This window comes from Panthera uncia, chromosome C2 (genome assembly GCF_023721935.1).
Source record: "Panthera uncia isolate 11264 chromosome C2, Puncia_PCG_1.0, whole genome shotgun sequence".
Taxonomy (NCBI): Eukaryota; Metazoa; Chordata; class Mammalia; order Carnivora; family Felidae; genus Panthera; species Panthera uncia.
Genome location: NC_064810.1, coordinates 137,198,430 through 137,208,005, shown reverse-complemented (window position 1 = coordinate 137,208,005; position 9,576 = coordinate 137,198,430).

The following is a 9,576-nucleotide window of genomic DNA, read 5'->3' as shown; positions in this document are numbered from 1 at the left end:
AGTCATAGGACCTTGGAAAGTTACTTAACCAGTCTGTGCCTTAGTTTCCCCATATGTAAAATGGGGATAATAGTAGTTCCTACTCCTAGAATTGTTATGAGGGCTAAACATTTGTTTGTTTGTTTGTTTGTTTGTTTGTTTAGGGAGCAAGTAGGGTAGGGGCAGAGACAGACGGAGAAATTGAGAGGGAGAGAAAATCCCAAGCAGGCTCTTCACTGTCAGCGCAGAGCATGACATGGGGCTCAAACTCACAAACCGTGAGATCATGACCCGAGCTGAAATTAAGAGTTGACGCTTCATTGAGCCACCCAAGCACCCTGAGGGTCAAAGGTATTAATATATTTTTTTTAGCGTTTATTTATTTGTTTTGAGAGAGAGGGAGAGACAGAATCTCAGGCAGGCTCTGTGCTGTCAGTGCAGAGCCTGATGTGGGGCTCAATCCCCACAGACCACGAGATCATGACCTGAGCCAAAATCAAGAGTTGGACGCTCAACCGAGGCACCCAGGCGCCCTAAAGGTATTAATATTTGATCACTACTTGGAATAGTGGCTGGCACTATATAAGTGTATGTGTTATTACATAAATGGGAATCTAAGTGGGCTGGTAACTCTGTGCAGTCCAGCCACAGACATCTAATTGCCCTTGCTATTTTGTGAGTGATATACAAGTTATACCTCCACAAGCCTACTCCCCGTAGGCCAGAAACTTCTGATGCCCAGAGGCCGGCTTAGCCATCCATTTATTGACCGATTGGAGCCCAATTGGTTGATCTTAGGAATCCGAAGTTGCCCTCAGACACGTGACTATGAAGATGATCCCTCCTGGCTGGAGGAGGAGTAAGGAAAGCTGAATCCCAGCGAGGCCAGTCCTCTTGGACATTCTTTCCTCCCCTGTCTCAGCTGCCAGCAATCCAGTAGAGGAGGACTTCTCCAACCTTCGCGTGCACGCACATGACCTGAAGATCTTGACAAAATGCAGATTCTGCTACAGCATGGGTAGAACTTGAGGATATTATGCTTAGTGAAATAAGCCAGTTGCACAAGGACAAATACTGCATGATTCTACTTACATGAGGCACCTGGTGTATTCAAATTCATAGAGACAGGAGTGGGGGGAGGGGATGGGGAGCTGCTGTTTAATGGGTACAGAGTTTCAGTTTTGCAAGATGTAGAGTTCTTTGGACAGATGGTGGTGATGGCTCATAGCAGTGTGAAAGAACTCAATGTGACTATACCGTGGTCTTAAAAACGCTTGAGATGAGGGACACCTGGGTGGCTCAGTCAGAAGAACGTGACTCGCGATCTTGGGGGGTCATGGGCTCAAGCCCCATGACGGGTGTCGAGATCGCTTAAAAAAAAACTTTTAAAAAAGTGGTGAAGGGGCGCTTGGGCGGCTCAGTCAGTTAAATGTCAGACTTTGGCTCAGGTCATGATCTCACAGTTCGTGAGTTTGAGCCCCGAGTCGGGCTCTGTGCTGACAGTGCAGAACCTGTTTGGCATTCTCTCTCTGTCTGCCTCTCTCTCTGCGACTCCCTCCTCTCTATCTCTAAATAAATAAATAAACAAACAAACAAACAAACAAACTTAAAAAATGGTTAAGATGATAAATTTTACACGCATATTTTACCACAGTTAAGTTTTTAAAAATGCAGATTCTGATTCAGAAGTTCAGGGGCAGGGCCTGAGAGGGCCATACAACTCCCAGGTGAGGCCCATGCAATTGGAGGACGCTTTGTGCAGAGATCAGACTTTGAGCTGCAAGCTACTACAAAGCTGAGCCAGGTGCCTTCAGTTCCTTTTTTTTTTTTTTAACAAGCCCAACACCTGCTTTGCATTAAAGCTATAGTAACTGCTTGAATGAAATGGAATCGGACTCTAAGCCCTTTGAGAACTTTGGCCTCTGCATTCTACACTCAGAGAAGCTGCCAGGAAAGGCTCCGTCACAGCAGACACAGTCAGGCAAAATGCATCTATAGCCAGGATAATTTTCTGGTCCTCTGGGGCTGGCCTACTCACTAGAAAATTATCTCCAGCTCAACAGCTCATCTGGTCAGTTACCAGGGGGGTCTTACAATGGGTTTCAGCCTGCTGCTTTTCTTTGGGTAGCCTGTGAACACAGGGACCACCTCTGAGGTGTTCACTGCTCATCTCCAGGTTGTAGCACGGTAGCTGGTACGGAGTAGGTGTTCAGTAAATATTAGTTGAATGAAAATAGCTAACACATATATAGTGCTCAGAAAGCAACGTTCTGAGAATCTTAGATGGTTAGATTCTATCTTCCGAAGAAGGCCATAAATTATTTCCCATCCTACATGTTCTTTTTATAATGTGATATTCTTCCCACTGAGGTTTATGTCCCCTCCCCTTGAACCCGGGCGGACCCAGTATGGATCAAATGGGCACTTGAAGAGAAAAGTAGAGGACTATCTGCGCAAGTCTGTGTATGCTTTATCACCGGAGAAAAGAGCTTTCTAGCATTGGACTGTAGCTTCTTCCTATATCAGTCGACGATTGCCACAAAACGCCCATCAGTGGATTCTCCATACTCCATTCTCCTGGATCCGAGGGTTCACTGGGGTTGGCTGAACCAGACTGCACCCAGCTGGGATGGCTGGGTTTGGCTGAGCACGTCTGTCATCCTTCTCTAGAACCAGTGGGCTAGCTTAAGTATGTTCTCATGGCAGTGGGAGAGGCCCAAGAGAGCAAGCCAAATCACACAATTGCTTTTCAGTCCTCCCCTAGGATCACGTCTGCTTATATCCCGGCAGTTACAACAAATCTCACAGGAACCCCAGTCAAGGGCTGGGGAAGAGAGTAAGTGTTTTTTATTAATAGTTATACCCTTTTCCAAATGTTAACAACCTATTTAGAGGTATTTAGAGGTCTTAGGAATATATATAACCAACCATTACCTCATTCCCTTTAATACCCGAGAACATTCTTTTCAAAGGCTACCTGGTACCCCACCATATGAATGTGTCAGAATGTCATTTCATCACTCCCCAGTGGGGGAACATTGAGCTTGCTCCCCATTATTGCTACTGTAATTAATATATTACAATAAACATCTACGTACCCAAGTCTTGGCTCATATCTCCTGATTATTTTCTTACTATAAATTCCTAGAAGTGAAATTTTGTACCAGAGGGGCTCAAAATTTTAAGGCTGTGGACAGAGTACTAATGGCAGAGAGCTGTGTTTGAATTCTCTCCTGGACAGATTACACACCGGCTGGTGTATATTAAGGGAAACTCATATGCTGCTTAAACTCTTCCTTGCAGGGGCACCCGGGTGGCTCAGTTGGTTAGGCATCCGACTCCTGATTTTGGCTCTGCTTATGATCTCACGGTTCATGAATGTGAGCCCTGCATAAGGCTCTGCAATGACAGTGTGGAGCCTGCTTGGGATTCCTTCTCCGCACCCCCCCCCCCACCCTTCCTATGTGCTATCAAAAATAAATAAATTAATTAAAAATCATAACAAAACAAAAAAAAGTTTTCACTGCAAATCATGGAAGTGACTTTTAGCCTCAAATGAGTTTGGGTGACAAAAGCCAGTTTTGCCTACGACCCAGGAAAATGGGAAACTTAAGTTTTACCAGGAAGAGAAATTCTGTGCTAAGAACTGTAGTTTGAGTCAACAGATATTTATTTTGCAAAACACTATGGGAGGGGTATAGAAGAACAAAGCATGCTTTCTGTTCTCGAGAAAGTTATTTTTTGTAACGAAATTCAATCACTAAACCACACTTAGGAGTAAGACATATTACATTTGTTTAAAAAATTAAATTAGGAATGCCTGGCTGGCTCAGTCAGTGGAGCATTTGACTCTTGGTCTTGCGGTTGTGAGATCAAGCCCCACGTTGGGTGTAGGGATTACTTAAAAAAATAATCAATCAATAAAAAATTAAAGTTCTGGGCTCTCACTGTCAAGGCTGGTGACAAGTCAAATGTCAATTTGAGAGGCTACTCCCCACCCCCCCCACCACAGACACACACACTCGCTCAGGTTGTGCACTGAACAACCACAGGAGGAGTTATTCCATAGAAAACGTGTAGGGTTATGAAGGGTTGTTGTCATGTAGTGCAACACCCTCCACCCCACCCCACCCCACCCCACTTAGGCAGCCCAAGAACTGTGGGGGATCATGCTAGGCGGGAAAATCGAGATACGTCAGCTCTTTGGTTGATATGCTCCCTGATGCTGCTGCTCCTTGGGCAGGCCCACTGAAGGCAGGTATCTCTGTGGGTGGTTGTGAGGGTAGCTCTGGTTTCTCTAGGCCCAGCTCAGCCCTGGCAGGTTGTCTTGACATTGTCAAGGTGAAAATAATTTTTTTTTTAAGTTTATTTATTTTGAGAAAGAGTGCCAGCAGGAGAGGGGCAGAGAGAGAGGGAGAGAGAAAATCCCAAGCAGACGCTGTGCTGTCAGCACAGAGCCCTTCGTGGGGGTCCATTTCACGTGCCATAAGATCATGACCTGAGCCAGAATCAAGAGTCAGGCGTTTAACCGACTGGGCCACCCAGGCCCCCTCAAGGTGAAAACATTTAAAGCCCAGTCCTCAGAGGCACCCACTCAGCCAACTCTATCCCTCATCCTGCTCCTTCAAGAGAGTATGTTAGGGTGGGTGGGGGGATGGGTGAAATAAATGGTGGGAATTGAGAACACACTTACCAAGATGAGCACTCAGTCATGCATAGGATTGTTGAATGACTATATTGTACACCTGAAATTAATATAACTATACTGGAATTAACATTAAAAACGTAATACAAATTTTAAAAAGGAAGGTAGGTTAGCAGAGGCTAAAGGTTCTATAGGTTCTAAAGACCTACAGAATGTCCGTGCTCTCTCTCACTTTTGAAGCTCATGGTCACCATCTCCTTTCCCTTAATGCTTCAGATGAATACCCTTGTTGGGTCTAAGCAGGGGCCGAGAACTCAGATGCTCACAAAAACAGGCAGGTACATAAAGGAACGATGTGAGTCGTGTAAGATCTTGGGGAATGGTGGAGATTGTGGTAAATCGGAAAGTACATGACCTGTCGAAAAGGGACCAGCAATACTCGGATCCTGCCAACTTTTGCCAAGTAAAAATAGGGACCCAGAGATGCGAAATCTGGGGTGGTGGTTGTTGTCGTTGCTTTAAAGAACCCAGAAATTTAGGTTTTCGTGGGAAATCTCCTACTTTTTGAAAATTGCAACTCATATTTAAAATTCATGTGAAAATACTTCCAGGCCAAATAAAAGATATCCCAAGCCACCGATTTTAACCCGTGGCCTAGACCTCAGAAAACAAAGGGGGAGGCCATCCCACCAGGCCGCTTCCCTTTTTCCCACAGAAAACACACAAAAAGGCTGTTAACTCTCCCTGGGGCTGAGGGAAGTCAGGCTTCCAGGACACAAAGGCCCAGCTACCTTCTCTCAGGGGAGGGAGACAGAAGGGGGTGGGGGAAATACTTTTCATTCTTTCTGGAGGAACCAAGGAGAAACAAATCCTTTCTCAACCAATGTGGTTTAATGGAGTGCGTTACAGTCTTGATAATTTGGCTGGCTATTAGTTGGAGAGTCAGACATAAATAACTACGTGTAATAATTACATGGTGGCATTCAGACAGGCCCAGAGCATGAGCCCGCCAGACTAGGGGCACGGAACGTACAGATGCCAGGAGGTGGGAACGCTGGCCGTGGTGGAGGGTCACAGGATGCAGCTGGATGGGAGGCTAGGGGCCAAACTGGGCATGGAGGGCCTGACCTAAGCATTCGGCTACAGCACATTTGGGTTTTATTCTTTAGGAACGAAGGGCCCGTTGAGACTTTCTCTCAGGGGTGTGGCATGACCCAGGCTGCAGTTTTGAGAGTCACCTTGCAGACCAATGCTGGCATCAGGGTGGATTAGGAGGTAAAAGAAGGGGAGGGAGGCGGGGAGCCAGTTCAGAAGCTGTGGAAACTGTCCAGGTATGAGCTAAGGGCTGATGCGGGTGTGGGCAGGGAGAAAGGAAGGGGCAGTCACGGACAGTGTTACAAAAGGAGAACTGGCAGGAAGTGAGGCACCAGGGAGGGGAAGCAATCAAGATCACAATCTGGATAGCTACGCGCTCCCTTCCTCTCCCGGGTCCCTCAGGAGGGTGGAGGGGAGATACCGATGGTTTCAGAGGACGAGGTTTATAAATTTCCACACTCACACTAGCCGAAGCACACAGAATGGCTCTAGTCCCCCTTCCCGACTGACCGCATTTTAGAACCGTGTGGTTCTGACACGCACACTTGTTCACATGTTCGTATCTCTGACGTCAAGATACATCTAACAACTAATGGCATGCCAGAATTCAGTTGCTGGGTGTGATGGGCTGAATTGTGTTGAAGTCTTAACTTCAGTACCTCAGAATGTGTCTGTATTTGGAGATAAGGTATGAATGTATGTATGCGTGTATCTATTTATTTTTGAGAGAGAGACAAAGTGTGCCTGGGGAGGGGCAGAGAGAGAGGGAGACACAGAATCCGAAGCAGGCTCCAGGCCCCGAGCTGCCAGCACAGATCCCGACGCGGGGCTCGAACCCACAAACCGCGAGATCATGACCTGAGGCGAAGTCAGACACCTAACCAACGGAGCCACCCCTGGAGAGAGGGCCTTTACGGAGGTGATGAGGTTAAACAGAATTTTCACCGTGGGCCCTAATTCAATCTGATTGGTATCCTTAGAAGAAGAGGAGCTTAGGACACACACAAGCACACAGAGAAGAGCTTGTGAAGACACAGAGAGAAAACAGCCACCTGCAAACCAAGGAGAGTGGGGGCACCAAGGAGAGTGGGGGCACCTGGGTGGCTCAGTCGGTTAAGCGACTGACCCTTCATTGTGGCTCAGGTCATGATCTCACAGTTCGTGGGCTTGAGCCCCACATCTGGCTGTGTGCTGACAGTATGGAGCCCGCTCGGGATTCTCTCTCTCCTTCTCTCTCTGCCCCTCCCCTGTTTGCACTCTCTTCCCAACCACTCTAAATAAATAAGTAAATAAGCAAACAAATAAATAAATAAACTTAAAAACCAAAACAAAACAAGGAGGGTGGCCTCTAGAAGGAACCAACCCAGCAGCCACCTTATTTTTGAACTTCTAGCTTCAGCTCGGTGAGACAATAAATCTCTGTGGTTTAAGCCTCCCAGTCTGTGGTACTTTGTTATGGTGGTGCTGGGAAACTAACACAGTGGGCTTTTTTTCTTTGTTAACGGTACACGACATGTTAGTGTGTCTTAAACTGATGTCATCTAGGGGCGCATGGGTGGCTCACTCAGGTAAGCGTCTGACTCTTTATTTCGGCCAGGGTCATTATCTCACAGTTTGTGGGTTCGAGCCCCATGTCAAGCTCCGTGCTGACAGTGTGGAGCCTACTTGGGATTCTCTCCCTCCCTCTCTCTCTGCACCTCCCCAACTCACGCGCATGCAGACTCTCTCTCTCTCAAAATAAATAAATAAACTTTAATGCCATCTAAGCTTCTCAGAGTCTATGAATTAGTGTAGTACCTCATCATTTTCCCTTTTGTAATTTATTGTTCTTATCCACATACACTTCACTCTGATTAAGGTAGCCATCTAATTTGCCGTCCAAACTGGGATCATTTTAAGAGTGAAAAGGGGAGGAGGTGCTATTAATAATCACTCAGGGACAACAGGGGTGAACTAGCACTGTCCTAGACCAGTATTCATAACCCTCTGACCTATTTGTGAGAATGTTACAAGAAGGGCATGGCCTAGATCTCAGAGGCATCTCATCCCTAGATTTCTGAGTGCCATGACTCAGGCCACCATTTGCCCAAATGACAGCACAAATGACATTACTGACAGAAACAGAGAAACCAGTTGTTCTTTGGTCCGTATAGCCCTGGACACATATAGGATTATATCTTATAATATCTTGGTGACGTAATTGGGCACACGTAAGCACACTCCCCGAAGGCCTGATGTCTCAAGTCTGTCTTTCCCAACTGATCTGCCACAACAGGGGAAATTCCCACAGAACTTCCTCTTTTGAGTTAATGCCTAAGAAAGTCTTATAAAAATGTGAAAGCAAAAAAATTACATATGAAAAGTGACAACACATTGAACTATTAAACCTTAACTTACATGGGCTCAACAGAGAAAACCACTTACTGAGCAAGAACCAGACGTCTTATATAAAAGACATTGTCTTATTTAATTCTTACCACAAACCCAATGTGATAAATAATATTATTCCATTTTCCAGATGGGATAATTTGGACTCGGAGAAATTAGAGGGCCTGTTCAAGGCCACACAGCTATTTAAATGTAGAGCTAGGATTCTCATACAGGTTCACGGACTCCTGAAGCTGATTTTCTTCTCTGCTGCCTGATGTTCTTTTTTCCTCAACTAATTTTTATAGGTTTAACCAGCTTGCAAATATTAAAAAAAAATTTTTTTTAATGTTTGTTTATTTTTGAAGGAGAGAGAGATAGGAAACACATTTCCTGGTTTCACCTAACATTGGCTCTATATTTCCAGGGCTGTAGCTCCTAGAACCTAGTTCTAATACTATTATTTGGCACTGAATTGAATAAGACAGGCAAACAGTCCTCACATTTTCCTTTCCTTTCAGAAGGCAATTATCTTAATAGTTAATGGTTTAAATGTTATTAGGGTTACAAGAGGCCCAGAAAAAGACATGCAGAGTATTAATCAATCACTTTAATACAGCTTCAGCTTATAAAACTGGACAGGATTATTTATTTATTTTTCTTATACCCATGCTCTAGTGAAGCAATGCTTTTATTCCATTTAAGCAAAAAAAAAAAAAACAAAAAAACAACAACTCTAACACATTTTCAGAGTTACAGATGCTGATAATAAAATGTTAGGGTGGAAATCAAAATATTGCTGGAAACGCCATATATGGGTTTTTCTACAGCAAGGCAAATCTCTCATTATCTTGCATATTAACTCTGGAACAAAATTGCCAAATGCCCCTTGTATCATATGCCTTATATAATTCTGCACTTCCTAACTTAGGTTGAAGAATCCTTCAGCTGGTGTCATCTGAAGAAATCTCCATTTAGTGTCCTCTCTCCCACTCACTGACCTTTGTTTTTGGGAAAACACTTATTGTGGGCACCTGGCTGGCTCAGGTGGTAGAGCATGTGGGGTTCAGGAATTCGGGTCCCATGCTGGGCACAGAGTTTAGGTAAAAAAACCTTTTTGAAAAAGCAGTCCTACTTTGCTCGTTCTTCAGTGACCATATTGAAAGAGACAAGATCAAGATTTGAGTGGAGACAATATAGGCTTTCTGGTTGTTAAAACCTGTGTATTAATAATAGTTACCAATAAAGGTAAATTATGCCAGTTTTGAGCTGTCTTTTCCTCCAGAAATCTAGTTTGAGCCCAGAGCTCTAATATGTGATGAAAACGGTGGCAATTTCCACTTTCAGACCCTTGGCATTCCAGTGTAAAACTGGCAGTATGATGGGCACTCTATAAACACTCAACAATGCTGCTGAACTGGAAGGAAAAGAGAGAGGAGGAAGGAAGGAAGGAAGGAAGGAAGGAAGGAAGGAAGGAAGGAAGGAAGGAA